The sequence below is a fragment of the Capsicum annuum genome, chromosome 2, assembly GCF_002878395.1.
Source record: "Capsicum annuum cultivar UCD-10X-F1 chromosome 2, UCD10Xv1.1, whole genome shotgun sequence".
Lineage (NCBI taxonomy): Eukaryota > Viridiplantae > Streptophyta > Magnoliopsida > Solanales > Solanaceae > Capsicum > Capsicum annuum.
The window spans coordinates 74,683,587-74,704,615 of record NC_061112.1 but is presented as its reverse complement, the minus strand read 5'-3'; the positions used below and the strand labels follow the sequence as shown (position 1 = coordinate 74,704,615).

At 35.1% G+C, this 21,029-nt stretch overlaps 1 long non-coding RNA gene across 1 annotated transcript; it reads right to left on the bottom strand.

Annotated features, from left to right (window-relative positions):
* Positions 1-354: 354 nt before the first annotated feature.
* Positions 355-7,298, bottom strand: LOC107860914. Its single transcript, XR_001671660.2, has 3 exons — positions 6,923-7,298; positions 5,007-5,179; positions 355-615 (listed from the first exon to the last, which is right to left on the bottom strand). It is a non-coding gene; the product is annotated as an uncharacterized LOC107860914 (long non-coding RNA).
* Positions 7,299-21,029: the final 13,731 nt, after the last annotated feature.

Genomic DNA, 21,029 nt, shown 5'->3' with positions numbered 1-21,029 from the left:
GGCTACCCACCGTTCCTATATTACGTATTGGGACGGTTATATATTCTATTGCAATGATTAATATTATGTTGGGATGGTTATATATTCTACTGTGGCGGTTAGTGCGATCTGTCCATATAACAGTTCATAATATATATTATGCTATTACGATGGTAGTTTATTTGTTGAGACGACTATAAGTCCTATAATCTTTATAGGAAGGTTTTTTGTTGGTATCGCGACAGTTAAACATAGGCTACAAGAACTTTTTTTAGGCTATTGGGATAGTTATTTTAGGCTATTAGGACAGCTATTATTAGACTATTCAACAATATTATATTATGCTATTGCAATGATTTTATAAAGCTAGCATAACATATAAAATGTACATATTAATCACCAAAGTAACAAAGGTAACAGTAACTATTAACTCCCAAAATGATCACAACTAAGAAACCAAATATTTTTATGACCATTAAAAAACACAAAATGTACAAGTTTTGAATGTTCATTGTTTGAAACTTGGTCGAATTTTCCAACATAGCTAGCGTAACATGAAGCCAATTATGTGATCGATCTCTTAGGTCAGATCTAGTTCATCAATTTCATTCCCACCATCTTCTATGTCATAATCACCTACAACAATAAGAAAAAAATGGTCCTGGTCAGAATATATGAACAACAACAACATTAAATCAGTCCAATAACAATTAACCTTAGTCAAAATAGTAGCCATCCAAAACAAACTTTGTAAATCATTCCAACAACAACACTAAACTAGTCCAATAACAACCTTGATAAATCACTCTAACAACAACCCTAGTACATCAGTCCAACAACAACAACACTAACCAACCAAAACAGTCTAACAGCAATCCGGTATGAACATAGCAACAACAACCTGGTCAAAATATATAACCATCCAAAACAACGCTAAGTCTTGAAATATTAACCTCCAAAAATTTCAAGACAAAAAAGAAATATGAAGCGCATCCCCAACGAATAAGTTTCCAATATTCACTCTTTAACACCCGAAAGCAATTAACATAGAAAAACCTTGCAGCCAGAAACAACATCCAAAAAAAATTTTGTAATAACATTTGAAAGTACTGTGACCACTCGAATAGGTAAATACACTGAATTCATTATCAACAAAAACAACATTAAATCAGTCCAACAACAATTAATCTAAGTCAAAAAAGTAATCATCCAAAACAAACTTCGTAAATCAATCCAACAATAAGAGTAAATCAATCCAACAACACTAAACCAATCCAACAACAGCCTTAGTAAATCACTCCAACAACAACCTTAGTAAATTAGTCCAACAACAACAACACTAACCAACTAAAATAGTCCAACAACAACCTGTGTATGAACATAGCAACAACAACCTGGTCAAAATATAGTAACCATCCAAAACAACATCAAGTCTTGAAATAGTAACCTCCAAAAATTTTAAGACAAAACAAAAATCTGGAGCGCATCCCCAACCATTAAGTTTCCAACATTCACTCTTTAACACCCGAAAGAAATGAACATAGCAAAAACTTGCAGTCGTAAACAACATCCAAAAAAAAATTATTGTAACTAAAATTTGAAAGTTCTATGACCACTCAAATAGGTAAACACACTGAAATCACTATCCTGCAGAAAAAGGTGGTAGAACACCTCTTACACTCTCCCTTTAATCACAGCTCTAACCTACAATCGCAAACGCATAAGAAAGCAAAAAATTTTGACACTCTTCTGAAAAAGCAACTTAACGTTTCTTTTCAAAAAATCTTAACCACAACAAACCTGCAGCAACAGCACATACTCAATAAAAAATAATTGAATATTCACCCGAAAAAGCTCAAAAGTTAAAAGAATTAATGTTTTCATTATCTTGACCCAAACTGATCCAAACTAGAGAGTCATAAGCTATATTACAGTCGAACATAACTAGTAACACATAACCCAAAACCTTAAATAAGAAAAAAAAGAACCCCGGCCATTTCGACAAAACATCTTTAGAACTAAACAAAGTCAAGAATTAACAAAATCCTAGATCAAGAACAAACCTTATTTCAATGGAAAATAATGGATAACCAGACAGACCACATATGTAACGCCCTAAAATGGGTCCCGAGACGTCGCACGATTCTTAGGAACACAAGTGATCCCAAGCTAACCCTTGTATTGGTATACTGCTAAGTTACTGATTTACATATGTATAAAATGACCGAAGTTACTGTGTGGAAATATAATCATGATAAAATCTAGAAAACAAATACAATACTGATACAATTTTACATTCTGATGAAACTAAATAGCGAAACTAAAATTACATGACTGACTCTGACTGACATCTGTGAAGCCTCTACTATACTGACTATAGATAGATAGGATGCGACTCTAACTATCACTAATCAATACATATGAGTAAAAGAGTAAAGTACATAAATAACATCTAACTAAAGTCCCCAAAGTAGGAGGACTCATCATCTGTTGGCTGGAATATGCAACTATTTGATCATGATATATGGACTACAACTGAACTGGTACCTACATTATTAAATAATGTAACACATAGACGTATATGTGGATCGGTACTTTTGGAATGTACTAAGCATATGGGGGTGAATGCATAAATAAAATAATATCTCAATGTTTGTATAAACTTATAAAATAATACATGCTAAGTAAAATGACTCACATTGGCTGGAATAACTGAAAGCTGAAAATCATGAATCATGAATGATAAAACATACTGTATAAATTTTGTGAGTCATAATACTTAGTTCTAAAAGTGTTACTTTTACTCTTTCTACTAGTAGACTAAGTAGAATTGAAGTTAAGTCTGTTTTCAAATCCGCAGGCTAAGTGAAAAAGGACTCACCTTTGTATCTGTAAACTAAAAGCTGAAACCTCATAGATAATGACTTATGTAAAACAATATCTTCATAAAATTGTGAGCCTTTACACTTAGTTTATAAAAGTTATTCTGTTATTCTGTTTTAGGACTTAGGCTTTATGGAGGTTCTTCTAATCAACACACTATGTGAGCTATTATAGTGTCCAACGTCTAGTTCCCCTAAGGGGAAAACCTCATGTAGGGGAGAGGTGTCATACTCTTGTCAAGGAATATAACGTGAGTTAAGTGATCACAATCTATATCTATATCCATATACAAATAGAATATAATTTGAATTTGCACCTACGTTGGCTCGTATTTTTGGAGAAGTAGGATGTGCTAAACCCACACTTCTCGCTTGGTGCTAAATACTACTCCCTTTAATCTGTATGTTTAATCTGTAGGAAATCCACTTTAAAACTAGCATGAGAGTTTACTATGAGAACCAGTTATGCATCTGTTTACTTTAAACTGTAATCAAAACTGTAAAGTGGATTCCATATCTAAACTGAGGATCAAAAGATCAAATCTTGTTCAAAATCTGAGTATAAACTAGCCATTGGATACCTAAAGCATAATCTTCTAAAAATATCAATATTCAAACTAGGGCTTAATAACCTATGCTTTAAATTTATGTCAAATCAAAATAATACTTCATGCTCAATAATCTTCTTGAAATACCTCAATAATTTCAGTCAAAATAATGAAACCAAAATCATAATATGAATCTTATGGATCAAAACATGAGCATGCGAAATCTTGATGCACTTAAAGCCTTTAAATCTTATGCTTTCTTTCATATAACTTGCAACATGATATCATGCTTAAATCTCAATTGAAAATCTTTAAATCAAAGCATAAATAGAGGAGAACAAGCATGCACTCAAACTTAAATCACTTTACAAATCTATAAACTCAAAATAAGATAAGTTGGGTATGAGCCCTAATTGAAATATACGTAAATTCAACTCTAAAACTAGTTTTAGGCACAAGGATGAAAGAGTTCCTTGTTCATAACCCCACATACCTTATTTGCTAAATTGAATGTGAAAACTTGAACCTTGAATATCTAATGGTGTTCTTGAAGTTTATTCTTAAATTTTTTGAACACGAAAGCTTGGATTATTAACTTTCTTGGAGAAAATTTCGTGGAGTTCTTGGTGTTCTTGAAGGGGATAGGATTTTCCTGGAGAGAAATAGATGAATTCTGATGTATTTAATGCTTTTGGGGATGAAATTAAATGTTATGGATGATTTGGGTAAGGAAAAGTGACCAAAGTGCCCCTAGACCTTTAGGAACTAAAATAGCATGTGAAATAATTTCGTAACGCAATTGCCATCTCGTTGCATCTCTAATCACATCGATGACCGATGCATTGCATCCCAATCGTGTTGGCTTACTGCCTCACGCGGAAAATGTCATAACTTTTTGCTCGAGTTTTGGATTAAGGCAAAATTGGTATCGTTGGAAAGCTAATTCAATTATATACAATTTGGTGGGGGTCTTAAGCTGCAAGATTCTACGTATATAAAAAGTTATACACGTTTAAAGTAGATCCTTGTAGAATCAAACATCAAACTTTGGACGAATCAAAGGCTCTAAGCTTAACTTTGTTCGAAGTGATTCTTGTGAATATTTTTCAACTCAAAAGCACATCAACCAAAAGGAAGAAGATCATGAAACCTATTCACATGGGAATCATTTGAATTTTAGGTTATACACATAGGAACGACGGTTCAAAGACTAGCCCAAAAATGTGGGGTATTACAGTACAGATCCAAAAAAAATTTACAACAAGAAAACAATAGCTCAAATCTCATCGCTAAAGTGTAGCCATAGCACCACAAACAACCTAAACCCAGAAATAATTATACACCAATATTCAAGAACTGAATGAAAAAATCAAAAAGAGAACTTAGGATCCACAAATCAACAACACCCATTTCCTTAAAGAAGCTCAAAATCTCATTTTTTTTTATCACTAACTTTAACAAAATATCAACCCATTGCCCAAAAGATACCACACTAACCATCCAAAACATTCCAACAACAACAATATTATCCACCATATAAATTAGAGTACAATTCTTAGTAACAAAAGTAACTTAAATCATAATTTCAAACGCTAACCTTGACTGTTCTGATTGTTTCTCCCGATAACTGCTAGTGTAGAAGTTGATTTTGTTGGTAAAGGAATAGACAATGTAGAGATTAAAAATGATTGAGATTACTAGGATGTCAAGATCCAATATTCGACAAGATTTATTTGATACTCATATCTCTTACTGATGGCATGAAGTTACCTATTACAACACAGATGAAAACAATGCTGGTTAGTTTACAAAGCTGGTCAGTATATATCGACAGATGGATAACAGTTTAGATTATGAAAGCACATAGAGAGAAATAGAGTAGAATAAAATAGGTTACATGTTCTATAACAATAACATGGCCTCGTGAACTATGCATACACAATAATCACAAAGAAAAAACTTTAACAACAACATGTCTTTAGCATTGGTTGCATGTCTCTAACTACCCGATTTAGCCATTATATCTTCCACAATTTTCTATATGAATCTAGTTTCATACCTGAACAAAGAATACAATGAAGAATGTCTAAAATTTATGTTTAGTGGCATTGTAAAATCATCATTTATACAATATAGTAGTTTGAAAACAGTTCTATAATATTACTGGAACTCATACTTTTAATGAACTTCTGATTTCTTGAAAGCTGTTAAGATAGTAGTGATTCTATAAAATCATTAGGTGGAGTAGTGATGCTATAAAAGGACATGTTTCAACTAGAGGGGGTAATGGCCCTTGTGATGCAAAATAAAAATAAACCAAGAATATATAAAGTAATTGAATAATTATCACGATGAGACTGGTTTCATGAATTATAGTACTTACGCATTGGCAGTAAGACCCACATAGACAACATCCTTTGTTTTCAATTGTAATCTTCATTCTTTGAAGTTCTTTTAAGTTTAGATGGCACTGCGACTAATATTTTGTCCAAAACATTTGCAGAATTTTAGAATCCTATATGTTAATATCTGTGTTGCTTACAATGTGATACTTAAGAACCTAAACTGGAACTTTTGAGAAATAAGATGAATTAGTCAAACTAAATTGGTCGATTATAAAATCTCTAGGGATTGCCTACAACACACAAGCACATGGTCATAGTAAAATATGAGAAAGTTTGCTACAAAACTGGGATCACAGTTGAAAACACATTAAAATTCCTAAAATAGTTCCAAATTCTCACGTACTTTAAAATAGAAAAAATACTCATCGATATTGATCAACATATAATAACTTGAATAGTGGAAACCACAATTGAGGTTATGTAACAGTTGAAAAGTTCAAGAAATAACCTCGCTCACTACGGTTCAAATACTAGCAAAAGTAAAATGAGAAATCAAGGTTATGAAAAGCCAACTATGGCTTAGTCCCAAACAATAACTTGCATAATAATACATGCAAAATCTGGGGAAAGAAAAAAATGTCGCACCTATTATTAAGCAAATTCTTAACAGCAACACAATTATTATCTTCCATAACGCCATGATAAACAATACCATATTCTCCCTCACCAATAACATTTTCATGACCAAAAAAATCTGTAGCAATTTCAAGCTCCCTTAAAGTATACCAATGACCCCATTTCCAAAAGTTCCTTGGTTGAAGTTCAACCTCCACCCCCACCCCAAAGTTGTTGAATTACAACAACATACCACAAAATCTAAATGAATATCAGACCCTAAAATCTACAAATCAGACAACATGAAATCCACAAATTAGACCACAAAATCTAATAAATTAGCCTAAAATCAGACCACAAAAGCACAGGCAACGCAAATTAGAGATAGTAGGTTCATTAATTTTTACATGCAAACCTTTTCAGAGAAGAAAAATGACTAAAATCGGAGAAGAAGAAAAGAGAAGAAAACCCACTAAATTTTATTTCTTTTTCAGATGAAAATAGCAAAAATGGAAGAAAACAACTGTAGCACACAAGAGAAAACGGACAATACCTCATGGAAAAAAATAATAATAGCATAAATCCTTTTACTGAATCCACAAATGCAACGACTTGGAGAAATTATCTCTAAACCAGCAAATATGAGAGAAATTATCCAGCAATGAGGTGTGCGGAGAGAGCAAAATGAGAAAAATGGGGAAATTATCTTTGTTTCATGACTGAACAGAGAGAGAAAATTTAGCAAATTAAGGAAAATGAGCAAATTCTTGAGGAAAATATGAGAGAATATAATTTTTGACCAAATTCTTGAGCAAATTTGGCAAAAAATTGATAAAGATTGAGAAAAATTAGGGAAATTCTTGAGGAATTTGGCAGCAAATGGGTGTGAAAGGAGTGAAATGGGGATTCTAACCCTTATGCTTCCAAATATGAGACAATATAATTTTTAATTAATTTTTTAATAAATTTTATTTTTAAAAGCGGGTAAAATATATGGTGGAGAAAAATTTTCTGGGAAATGTTATTTTTTAGCAAAATGAACCTTGGCTATAGATAATCTATAGCGACGATTGACTAAACCAACGCTATATATGATTCTATTGGAATGGTTATATATATTATACGAAGGTTATTTCTATTTATTGTCCTAATAGATTATACATCGTTAGGCGATGGTTATAACTGTTACCATAGAGTGCTTTATAGCGACGATTGTACAACCGTTGCCAATTAGTGTTGCCATAGCTACATTTTCTAGTAGTGACATTTAATTGATGGACGTCACCTAATCAAAGCTCTTTTGTTCTTTTTAGACTTCGCAATATGGAGTATTTTTTTTTTGCTAGGTAGTTAGGAGGTAATACTCTCTAGAAATATGGAATAAAGAAATTTGTTGGTGATTAAAAACATTTAAGCATTATCATGTAATTTTCTTATAGAATTGATGTACTCTTCAATCATTCAATTGATTGAGGGAATGAATGCCAAGCCTTCTATTGTATGATATATAGATCCCGTAAAACAAAGCAGCATAAAATCTAATTAAAAAATTTTAGTAGTCCAAATTATTTTTGTAAAGAAAGCATGATCACAAGTACAGTACATGGAGCAAAAATTAAATTGATCAATTAACTATAAAGTAGTACCAATAATTGTTTATTTCATGCAAAAGTAGAATGCTCCGTGTGCTTCAAGAACATGGTTAATTTCGCGTATAATTTTGTAATTTTTATTTTCTTGTACCAAAATCATTAAATTATCATATACTATATAAAAATTGATTGATATTGTAGTCTCGATTTTATGTTATTTGATATACGTTTTAAAATTATTTGATAGTTGGTATGATATTCAGTATATATAAAAAGAATATCGAATATTGTACTGAAGTATATAATTACACATACAATTCATGTATATTATATATAATACTAACAAACGTATAGATTAGTATTAGTACAAAACTAATTGGGTGGACATTGGAATTTAACTATTCTATCTTGATTAAATTATATATTTTGTCTAATTGATTAACGAAGAAAATTACTTGCATTTTTTCTTTGAATATTTTTACATGTGTAAGGCGTAAGTATGTGATATTTTATGAAAATTCAAAGTAAAATTTCTCTAAGAGTAATGACAAAATTAAAAACCAAATAGAGTTAGAAGTTTGTTTTTCTATTAATTTTGGTATATTGGATGATTATAAGACTGTTTATTTATACAAGAAGAAAAGAAACCTAATGAAAGATAATATATAGTACTCTTCTATATGAATTTTTGATGATGAGCAGCTAACTGCAAGGGACCAGGTCCCTGGATGTTCATGGTACAGTACAGTTGGCACGCGTGTCTGCAAAGTTTTGTCCTCTTGAGTAACAAACTTACAGGTGTTGCTGGTACTATTTAGGATGCCTGGTCCAATGATATTTCATCCCTAATCATCACTCATCTATAAAAATAAAAGGATGTTTTTTTCAACTAATGGTTTTTTTGCAAATTCAAAGAGAGAAGAAAGGAAAGACGCAAAAACCCAAGTTCAACTCAAGTTCTTATTTTTATGCTAAATTAGAGAGTATCTTAAGTAAGTTCTGATTTGTAAATGAATTAATCAGATTATAAGAGTAACAAACATTTCTTATTGATTGAGTGTGCTTAGGTAGAGTTGCCTAAGTCCAAACACTAATTAGAGTTAATCAATGTAGAGTGTTCTTGGCAATGTTTTCAAGATAGGCTAGTAATAGAGTTACTACAAGCAGGAAGAGCCTAGAGTTAGGCTAAAATCATATCTGTAATCAAGAGGTTAATTATAGTGGATTAATCTCACGCTTGTGATGGCAAGCTATGGTTTTTTCGTCCTTGAGAAAGGGATTTTCCACATTAAATCCTTGTGTTAATTATTTCCTACAAAGCCTTTAGTTTTCCAGCACTTCATTATTACTTTACTATATTTTTGCCTAAGATTGACTTTGAGGGACCTGGTCCCTCACTATGTGGTGCAACCCCTAAGGGTTAAACAATTGGTATCAAAGCAGATTCACTCTAAAAGGTTCATACCTATAGTGATCTGGTCATCATGGCTGCTATAACTAAACTAGGGGTAGAAAGAAAACAAGCAAAAAGGGAGAGATTCCTAACTTTGAAGGCTTTAGAATTTGACTCAGACGAAGAAGACACTGATGTTGCACTTTTGGCAACAAAGATTGTAAGATATATGAAAAAGGTAGTATCTCTGAAGAATTCATGAGAAACTACACAATGTGAAGGAAGAATCAAAATCCTGAAACATCAAGAAGAAAAGATGCAGGTAGCTGTACAGTAAAAAAGGTGTTGGCTGCTTGGGAAGACTTGTCCACTAAATCTGAGAAAGACAAAGAGCATGGAGATGGTTTCATGCTGAAACGGCATGATAAGAAAATAATCTCAGGTTCTTCGTGTTCTCTAATGGCAACTACTGAAGACAAAGAAAAAAATAGGGAAGATAAAAAGGATTTCACCCAAAACTGGTTTATGGATAGTGGTTGTTAAAAACACATGACTAGAAAGGTTAATTGTTTTCTCTCCCTTAAGACACTTTAAGAGGTAAGTGTCTCTTTTGGAAATGGTAAAAAAGGGTATAGCCAAGGTGTTGTAAAGATTGGAAAATCACCTTATTATACAATAGAAGAGGTGTATTATGTGAATGGATTTAAATACAGTCTTCTAAGTGTAGCTCAAATCTATGACAGAGGAAATGAGGTAAAATTCTCATCTGATGGATGTACTGTATCAAGCATAAAATCTGGAAGAATATTCTCAAAGACAAAAGGATCAAGAATATATATGTATCTAATATAGAGTTTGTGGCTAATGGGGAATTAACATGATTAAGTGCACAAGGTGAAGATGTTAATCCATGGCATAGAAGATTGGGACATGTGAGTTCCTCCTTGTTAAATAAGTTGATTTCAAGGGACCTGGTTCCTGGCTTGCCAATGCTGAAATTTTCAGACAACAACTTTTATGATGCTTGTGTTAAAGGTAAACAGACTAGATCCTCCTTCAAATTTTAAAGGCAAACAGACCAGATCCTCCTTCAAATTGAAGAAGCAAGTAAGTACTTCTAAACCTCTTGAAATACTTAACATGGATTTTGTGGACCTATTAAATTCCAAAGTAGAGGAGGGAAGAAATATGTGTTGGTTATTGTAGATGATTATTATAGGTTCACCTGGACAATGTTTATAAGAACCAAGGACGAAACATATGGGGTTCTTGTGGCTTTTGCCAAGAAAAAACAAGTGAAGCTAAATTGCTGAATTTAAGTCTAATCGTGAAACTGAATTTGAGAACTCTCAAGTTGATGAATTTTGTGTTGAGCATGGAATAAGACACAACTTTTTTGCTCCTATAACTCCACAATTAAATAGAGTTCTTGAAAGGAAAAAAATAACACTCATAGAGATTGCTAGGACTATGTTAACTGATAGTAGTTTTCCAAAGAGTTTTTGGGCTGAAGCGGTGAATACTACTTGTTATGTGACTAACAAGTGTTGATTAGATCACTTCTAAATATGACTCCATATGAGTTGGTTTTCAATAGAAATCCCAACTTAGACTATTTTCGACCTTTTGGATACAAATGTCTTGTTCTAAACATGGGAAGAGAGAATTGGAAAAATTAGATTCCAACAGTGATGAAGCTATGTTTGTAGGTTACTCCTCAACAACCAAGGCTTACAAAATGTTCAATAAAAGAACTCAATGTGTTTAAAAAAGTATTCATGTAATCTTTAATGAGTCAGGAAGTCAAATAAACTTTGGAGATGGTAAAGATTCAGAAGATGAAAAACTCATTCCTGTTCAAAGGGATGTTATTACTGAAGATAATAATCAAGGGATCCATGATGCAGTTGAGAGTGATGACAGTGATGATGATCGAGGATCTCAGTCACAAATTCAAGCACTACTTGAAGAACAACCAGACAAAATCAATCAGAATTTACAGGGATCAGGTCCCAGTGGTATCAATCTCAAAAGACAAAATTAGAGGCACAAATTGTAACGCCCCAAATCTGGTACCTGAAACTCTACACGGTGCTCATGATCCTGAAGAACCACAAGCTAACCCATGACTGAAATTTATACCTGATCACTGCATAATATACTATATAAATACAAAAATAAAGGTTATAATTCCGTAAGGTTCAAAACTGTAATAAAAATGATAAATCGTAACATATAAATGGGGTATGAAATACTCAAAATAACTGGAATAAACTGTCTGAACATACTATAGTTTGAAAAGCCTCTAACTGACTGAACTATCTGAATAAGGAGTTGATAGGACATGTCCCCAACTAACTCAAACTAATAAATAATTAATGACATAATAAATTAATGGTCATATCATCAAAGGATGACAACTCACTGCTAACTCTGACTGCTAATACTGGAATGCTACTAATGCTCTGGAGCTTATGCTTCTGAATCTATGGTATAAAATACCATAGCGCAAATGCATAAATACATTGGAATGTACTGGTATGCATGTGAGGTAGGATGAATGCAAAGGGTTCACATGCATAAACTATACTAACTGATTAAATAACATAAACATGAGAATGCATGCATAAATACATAATAACCGTAACTAAGTTAATGATAACATGATTTTTTAGTCTGAGTACTGATAATATGAGATACTGATATCTGTATAACTAAAATAACTGATACTGAGTGACTGTATCTGACAGTCTAGATTATGATGGAACTAGCTGAGTTCCATACTATTCTAAGTTAACTATTTCTGACAGTCCTAAATTCTGTAGAACTATCTAAGTTCTATTACTGAGACTGAATAACTATATCTGACAGTCCTGATTCTGTAACTGAATGCATGGGAAGTAGTCATCTAACCGACATGCCCATAATATGCCATTATGGCTGAGTTGGGGTCCAATCTGTAACCCCAATTAGAAGGGTGTCAATAGCACTCCACTGGTAAGGACAATCGGTAAGCAACCCTCATATAGCAGGTGACTCTAGTGAGAATAGTGTGAACCCTCATATAACAGGTTAAGCCACCTCATCTACCCTCATATAACAGGCTATGATGTCTCAACCTACGCTCGCTACGTAGCTCTGGAATGCAAGGATTGTTTCTAAGAATCAATCCTCAAATAACAGGTGGGTTCCCATCCTTGGGTTCGCTCGGTGCTGATTTCTACTCCCATCTGAATAGACACTGAACATGATTAACTGAACTTACTGGACTAAGTTAACTTAGTTTTATTGACTAATAGAATACTACTGAGATTACTGAATTTTTGATGTCTCTGGGATTACTGAGTTTACTGAGTTTTCCTGAGTCACATGACCGATTGAATTTCTGTGAACATGGCTTGACTGAGAGTATCTTGAAAATACGATACTGATTCTAGGCACACAGCTAAAGTTTTGGGTACAAGTACCCCCAGGACTCGACATGCATTTCATATTATCATACTAGTATGGCACTTCTCCTTCACATAGGCTTTTAGTCAAACACATGGGGAGAAAGCTTTGATTAAACAATCATCAACACATCTAATAATCATGGATACATCAATCAACGTGTAAATTTAAGAGTTTATCATGATTATTATGCAAATCACCACATCCTAGGGTCAATCATTGGAATATATAATTTCAAACATGAATCAAAACCCCACAACATTATGAACATGGATTTCAATTCTATTTAAATCATGAACATTCATAATTACACAAATCTTGGATTTTTAAAAGAGATTCTTGAGCTTCATGGGTGAAAGGGGCCCATGAATCAACACATGACATACCTGGGTGGATGATTTCTTGAAGATTGATGGAGGAAAACTTAAATCCTTGACTTGAAATTAAACACAGCTTTTTTGTTCTTGGGGATTGATCTTTGAGAGGAAACCCTAATTTGATGTTGTGAATGAATAATGAACTTATGAGCCTTGGTCTGATATAATTGGAGTTAAAACGGGTGGAAAAGACCCAAATTCCCTTTAAAAATGACTTAAAATTCGTTGAATAGGAACTGCGACGGCTCGTACGATGGTCTGTCGTTGGCTAGACGGTCCGTCATTTCGATCGTCGTACGTGGACTAAAAAAAACTCACTGCCTTATAGCGACAGCTTGGGCGATGGTCTGTCACAAGTTCGATGGTCCATCAACCTGTCCGTCGCACCTTATCTAGAAGGTTGACTCACTGCCTTGGCTATGACGGTCTAGGTGATGGTCTGTCACTAGATCGACAGTCCGTCAACCTGGCCGTCGCACCTGGGCAATTCTCAAAGATCTGCATAAAACATCCATAACTTTTTACTCCGATACCGGATTTGAACGAAATTGGTACCATTGCAAAGATAATTCAATTTCCCACATGATAAGAACTGAAAATCTTTAAAATTCCACATGTACAAAAATGGATTCATATTTCAAAGTTTTTAATATTCTTGGGTTGATTTCAATCTAGGTAGAAGAATGGGGTATTACAATATCTCCTCCTTGAGAACATTCATCCTTGAATGAGACTAAGTGAGAGGAAATAATATAAACTGATGTACATACTGAAGATGAACAATTAGAACATGATCTCTTGACTGACATGATTGATAACCAAATATATCATACTGATCATGCATATCTGATGTATCTATAACTATTCATGAATGCATGAATAAGTATTCTGATGAGCTAAGGTTCTCACAATGAGAATGCATATCTGATGCATAATTATATGATTAAACTAGTGTGTGAATACATGACTGAATATGCAATGGTATTTAATACAAAGTTTGTGATGGAATTCTGAACATGAAATGGATACCAAGTTTGTCACTTAAATCTGAACATAAAACTGAAAAGCTTATGAAGAACTGTTACCTTAAGCTTGATTTGAGTTTGCGGAGAAGAGGTGAGGATACTTGGTCCGCATGTCTTCTTCTGCTTCACAAGTATCTCCCTCAACTAACTGATTTCGCCAAAGAACTTTGACTAGAGGGACTTCGTTGTTCCTCAATCTACAAGTCTGGTAGTCAAGAATTTTGACTGGAATCTCTTCATAAGAGAGGTTGTTCTGAATATCTATGTTCTGAATAGGGACTACAACAAATTCTAGGTCACCTATGCACTTCTTGAGCAAAGAGACATAGAAGACTGGATAAACCTAGGCTAGATCTGAAGGCAATTCGAGGTCATAAGCTACCTTGCCTAAACGATTGAGAATTTTGATGGGACCGACATATCGGGGACTGAGCTTTCCCTTCTTGCTGAATCTCTTCACTCCCTTCATGGGAGATAACTTTAGATAGACATAGTTATCTATCTCAAACTCGAGATCCTTTCTACTCACATCTGTATAAGACTTCTATCGGCTCTGAGCAGCCCAAAGTCTTTCTCTGATCAACTGGACTTTTTCTAAGGCATCAAATACTAAGTCAGGCCCTATAACTGAGGCCTCACTAAATTCAAACCAACCAATTAGAGATCTACACCTCCTACCATAGAGAGCTTCAAATGTAGCCATTCGAATACTGGAATTATAACTGTTGTTGTATACAAACTCAAAGGCAAGTGGTCATCCCAACTACCCTTGAAATCGATTGCACATGCCCTTAGCATATCTTCTAAAGTTTGAATGGTCCTTTATGCTTGACCATCTATCTGAGGATGAAAGGTTGTACTAAGATGAACTTGGGTTCCAAGGCCCTTTTGGAATGCTTTCCAGAAATGAGAGGTCAACTGGGTACCTCTGTCTGAGATAATAAATAACGAAACACCGTGAAATCTGACTAACTCTCTGATGTAGAGTTTGGCATAATCCTCGGGTGAATAAGAGGTATGGACTGGAATAAAATAAGCTGATTTGGTCATCCTATCTATAATAACCCAAACTGAATCATTTTGGCGACGAGTATGAGGCAAACCCATTACAAAGTCCATGTTCACTTTTTTCCACTTCCAAGTAGAAATACTAAACTTTTGCATGGGCCCACTAGGCTTCTGATGCTCTATCTTAACCTACTAACATGTAGAGCACTTAGCCACAAAATTTGCAAAATCTCTCTTCATCCCACTCCACCAATAGATTTTCGGCAAGTCGCGGTACATCTTTATGGCCCCTAGATGAATAGAGTAGCACGCACCATAAACTTCTACAAGAATTCACTGCCTTAAGTCATCCACACCTGGAACACACAAACGACCCTGACAACACAGAACACCATATCCCCCTTGGAAGAAAACCTATACTTTCTAATTCTTGACTGACTCTTCAACTTGACTAGACTGGGATCTCTATCTTCCTTTTCTTTTACCTCGAAAACTAGAGATGATTCTGAACTACTTTGAACCTATATGACACCCTCCTCTGAATCGACTAAGTGAACGCCTAGTCTGTCAATCTGATGGATTTCTTGAGCTAACTCTTTTTACTATCCTCAACATGAGCAACACTACCCATAGACATTCTACTGAGAGTGCGGCCACGACGTTAGCCTTGCCCGAATGATAAAGGATACTCATGTCATGATCTTACAAGAGCTCTAACCACCTTCTCTGATGAAGATTGAGATCTTTTTAAGAAAAGACATACTAAAGGCTCTTGTGATCTGTGAACACATCCACATGAACTCCTTATAGATAATGTCTCCAAACCTTCAAGGAAAAAACTATGGCTGCTAACTCAAGATCATGAGTAGGATAATTCTTCTTATGGGATTTAAGCTATCTGGAGGCGTAGGCTATGACCTTACCATGTTGCATGAGGACACAACCCAATCCTACTCTAGATTAATCACAATACACTATGAACCCATTTGGACCATCTGGAAGAGATAAGACAGCAGCTTAGGTGAGTCGAGTCTTCAACTCCTAAAAACTCTACTCGCAAAGATCTGACCACTAAAACTTAACTTTCTTCTAAGTCAATATGGGCATAGGGGATGTAATAAAAGGAAATCCCTTAACAAACCATTTGTAATACCCAGCCAAACCCAAGAAACTCCTAATATCTGATGGAGAGATTGGTCTGGGCCAGTTTTTACCGCTTTGGTCTTTTGAGGATCAACCCTAATGCCATCATCAGAAATGATATGACCAAGGAATGCTACTGACCTTAGCCAAAAATTGCACTTACTGAATTTGACGAACATCTGATGATCTCTGAGAGTCTGAAGTATGATTCTGAGATGGTCTGCATGATCATGCTTACTGTGAGAATAGACCAGAATGTCATCTATCAAGACTATGATGAACATGTCCAAGTACTGCTTAAACACCCGATTCATTAAATCCATGAAAGCTGTTGGGGCATTGGTAAGACTAAAGGACATAACTAAGAATTTAAAGTGACCATACCGAGTACGGAAAGCTATTTTTAGAATGTCACACTCTCTGACTCTAAGATGATGGTAACCGGATCTGAGGTCTATCTTAGAGAAATAACTGGCACCCTGAAGTTGGTCAAACAAGTCATTGATTCTGGGAAGAGAATACTTGTTCTTGACCATGACTTTATTGAGCTGACGGTAATCAATGCACTTTCTGAGAGAACCATCTTTCTTGCACACGAATAAGACTGGTGCACCCCACGAGGACACAGTGGGCTTCATGAATCCCTTATCTAAGAGATCCTTCAACTGCTCTTTCAATTCTTTGAGTTTTGCTGGTGCCATTTTATATGGTGGGATAGATATGGGCTGAGTATTTAGAAGAAGATCAATATCGAAGTCTATTTCCCTTTTGGGAGAAATTCTTGGAAGATCTCCGGGAAAGACATCTGAATATTCATTCACGACTCAGACTGATTCAAGACTGGGAGTTTCGGAACTAGTGTCCTTAACTCGAACAATATGATAACCACATCCTTTAGATATCATTTTTCATGACCAAAGGTAGGAAATAAGATAACCTCTAAAAGATGAAGTACTACCCCTCCACTCTAGGATAGGTTCATTTAGAAACTGGAATTGGACTATTCTATTTTTGTTTTCAATTGTAGCATAGCAGGAGTGAAGCCAATCTATGCCAAGAATGACATCAAAATTAGTCATCTTTAATTTTACTAAGTCTGCTGAGGTGACTTTCTGAGATAACATAACCAGGCAGTTGTTGTATACCCGTCGGGCTATGATGGTTTTACCCACTAGGTAGAGACTAAAAGGGGCTCTACTAGAATTTCGAGACTAACTCCAAAATCAACTGCTATATAGGGAGTAAAATAAAACAAAGAAGCTCCTAGATCTAGCAAAGCATAAACATGCACATGAAAGATCTATAATGTATCAGCAACCACATCAAGAGAATTTTCCAGATCTTGCCAGGATTGGAGATCATAAAGTCGATTTAGGCGTTGCCCACTAGTAGCGCTGAAGGTAGAACCCTACTGGTTTGGGTGACCGAACTGAGTTGAGGAACGGTTCTTCTTACCCTGAGGACCTGGCTGGGGACAATTTCTAAATCTGTGGCCTGGCTTGCCACATTCGAAATAATACCACTGTCATCTCTGCAAATACCCTGATGGTGCTTTCCATAAGTCTAAAAAAGAGGATAGGTACGGGCATTGCTAACACTGCCCTGAGACTTAGAGCCTGACGCTCTATCTCTGTTACCATTCCTAAACTTAGGAGCTGGAGCATTAGCTAAAGAAGGAGCTGGAACTGCTGACTTAGGATGAAACTGAGAACGGTTTCCTTCTTCTGATTTGGGCTGAGTAAAGTTGAAACTACTTGTCCTTTCTCTCTTATTCTACTTCTCCCTTATCTTAATTTTTTTCTCTTCTATCTGTTGAGCATGGGTCATAAGCCTGGCTATGTTCATGTCACTATTCAACATCATGGACCTACACTCATTGACCATACTATCATTCACCCTAGAGACAAACTTACTCATTTTAGCCCTACTATCTGCAACCACATGAGGAGCATATCTGGCTAATTGAGTAAACTTAAGAGAATACTCTTTCACTGTCATGTTGCCTTACCTGAGGTAGATCAATTCTAACACTTTAGCTTTTTTCAGCTCTAGGGGAAAGAATCTATCTGATAAGGCAGTAGCAAACTCCTCCCACTCAATAGGCCCTGCATCTACAACCCTCTCTGATTTCTACTATTTGAACCAAATATGAGCAACATCCTATAACTGATATACAGCTAGCTCCGCACTCTCACTAGAAGTAACCCCCATGATATTTGTATCCTTTTGAAATTGATCAAGAAATTCCTAAGGGTCCTCATCTGACTTAGACATGAAAAAGGATGGAGGATTCATTCGGGTGAAGTCCCAAATCCTAGCTACAGCTAAATTGGCCACTGGGTCGGATGGAACGACAGATGGTCGTTCATTCCGAGCAGCAACTAACTGAGCAAGAGTAGTGAATACAGCTCTGAACTCTATATGAGAAATATGTTCGCCCAAAGTTTCTTCGCGCTGAGGGGTTAACTGAGTTCCAGACCTTTTCTTGGGAGGCATTTTTGGTAAGCAGAAGAGAAAAGAATTAGGCTGAGAGATTAACTGGAGATTATGCTCACTGGCACGGCATGAATACTAAAAGAAGGAAAACTATTCCTAAAACATCTTATAGCATCCTGTACATGAATGTGGCGTGCAACACACCCATGTACAAGACTCTACTAGATGCGTATTTAAGACTTTCTAGGACTCTATTGAACCTTAGGCTTTGATACCAAGTTTGTAACGCCCCGAACCTGGTACCCAGAATGCTACATAGTGCTCATGATCTCGTAGGACCATAAGCTAACCCATGACTGATATTTGAACCTGATCACTGCATAATATACTGTATAAATGCAGAAATAAATGTTGTAAGGCCATAAGCTTCAAAACTTTAACATAACTAATAAAACATAACATATCGATGGGGTATGAAATACCAAAAATAACTTGAATAAACTATCTAAACATACTATAGTCTGAAAATCTTCTAACTGACTGACCTATCTGAATAAGGAGTTTATGGGACATGTCCCCAACTAACTCCAACTAATAAATTAATTAATAAGATAATAAAGTAATGTTTATGTCCTCAAAGGATGAGGACTCACTGCTAACTCTAACTGTAGAGACTGGAATACTACTGATGCTCTGGATCTTGTGCTTCTGAACCTATGGTAAAAATACCATAGCACAAACGCGTCAGTACGTTGGAATATACTGGTATGCATGTGAGGTAGGCTGAATGCAAAGGGTTCACATGCATCAACTATACTAACTGACTGAATAACATGAATGTGAGAATGCATACATGAATATATAATAACCGTAACTGAGTTCGTGATAACATGATTTTTGAGTCTGAGTAATGATAACATGAGATACTGATATCTGTACAACTGAAATAACTGATACTAATCAACTGTATCTGATAGTCTAGATTCAGATAGAACTATCTAAGTTTCATACTATTCTGAGTTGACTGTATTTGACAGTCCTGAATTTTGTAGAACTATCTGAGCTCTATTATTGAGGCTGAATGATTGTATCCAACAGTCCAGTAACTGAATATATGGGAAGTATTCATCTAACCGACATGCCCTTAATACACCATTATGGCTGAGTTGGGGTCCAATCTGTAAACCCAATTAGAAGGGTATCAATACCGCGCCACTAGTAAGGATAATCTGTGAGTAACCCTCATATAGCAGGTGACTCTAGTGAGAACGGTCAGAACCCTTATATAACAGGTCAAGCCACCTCATCCGCCCTCATATAACATGCTATGATGTGTCAACCTACATTGGCAACGTAGTTCTGGAACGCCAACCCTCATATAACAGGTCGGTCCCATCCTTGGGTTATCTCAATGCTAATTTCTACTCTTATCTGAATAGACACTGAACATGATTAACTGAACTAACTGTACTAAGTTAACTCAGTTCTGTTGACTAACAGAATTCTATTGAGATTACTGAATTTCTAATGCTTCTGAGATTACTGAGTTTCCTTGAGTCACATACCTGACTAAATTTTTGTGAACATGGCTTGACTGAGAGTATCTTGCAAACACGACACTGATTCTAGGCACACAGCTAAATTTTTGGGTACAAGTACCCCCAAGACTCGATAGAAGGAAACTGACAAAGCATGACTTTGTTAAATACATGACCAACATCACAATCCATAATAAAATAAGTTAAAGATTTCATGACGTATAAGTTCTAAAGCACCACAATAGCCACACATATATCCATCTCATTGACTAAGACATTTCATCAAATACTTGACATGCATAAACTCGTACATAAATGGGGATTTCATATTATCATACTAGTATGGTACTTTTCCTTCACATAGGATTTTAATCAAACACATGGGGAGCGTGCTTTGGTTTTACAATCATCAACACACTAATAATCATGAAAACATCAATCAATGTGTAAATTCAAAGGTTTATCATGATTATTTTGCAAATCACCACATCCTAGGGTTAATCATTGGAATATGTAATTTCAAACATGAATCAAAACCCCACAACATCATGAACATGGATTTCAATTCAATTTAAATCATGAACATTCACAATTACACAAATCATGGGTGAAAGAGGCCTATGAATCAACACATGTCATACCTGGGTGTATGATTGCTTGAAGATTGATAGAGGAAAACTTGAATCATTGACTTAAAA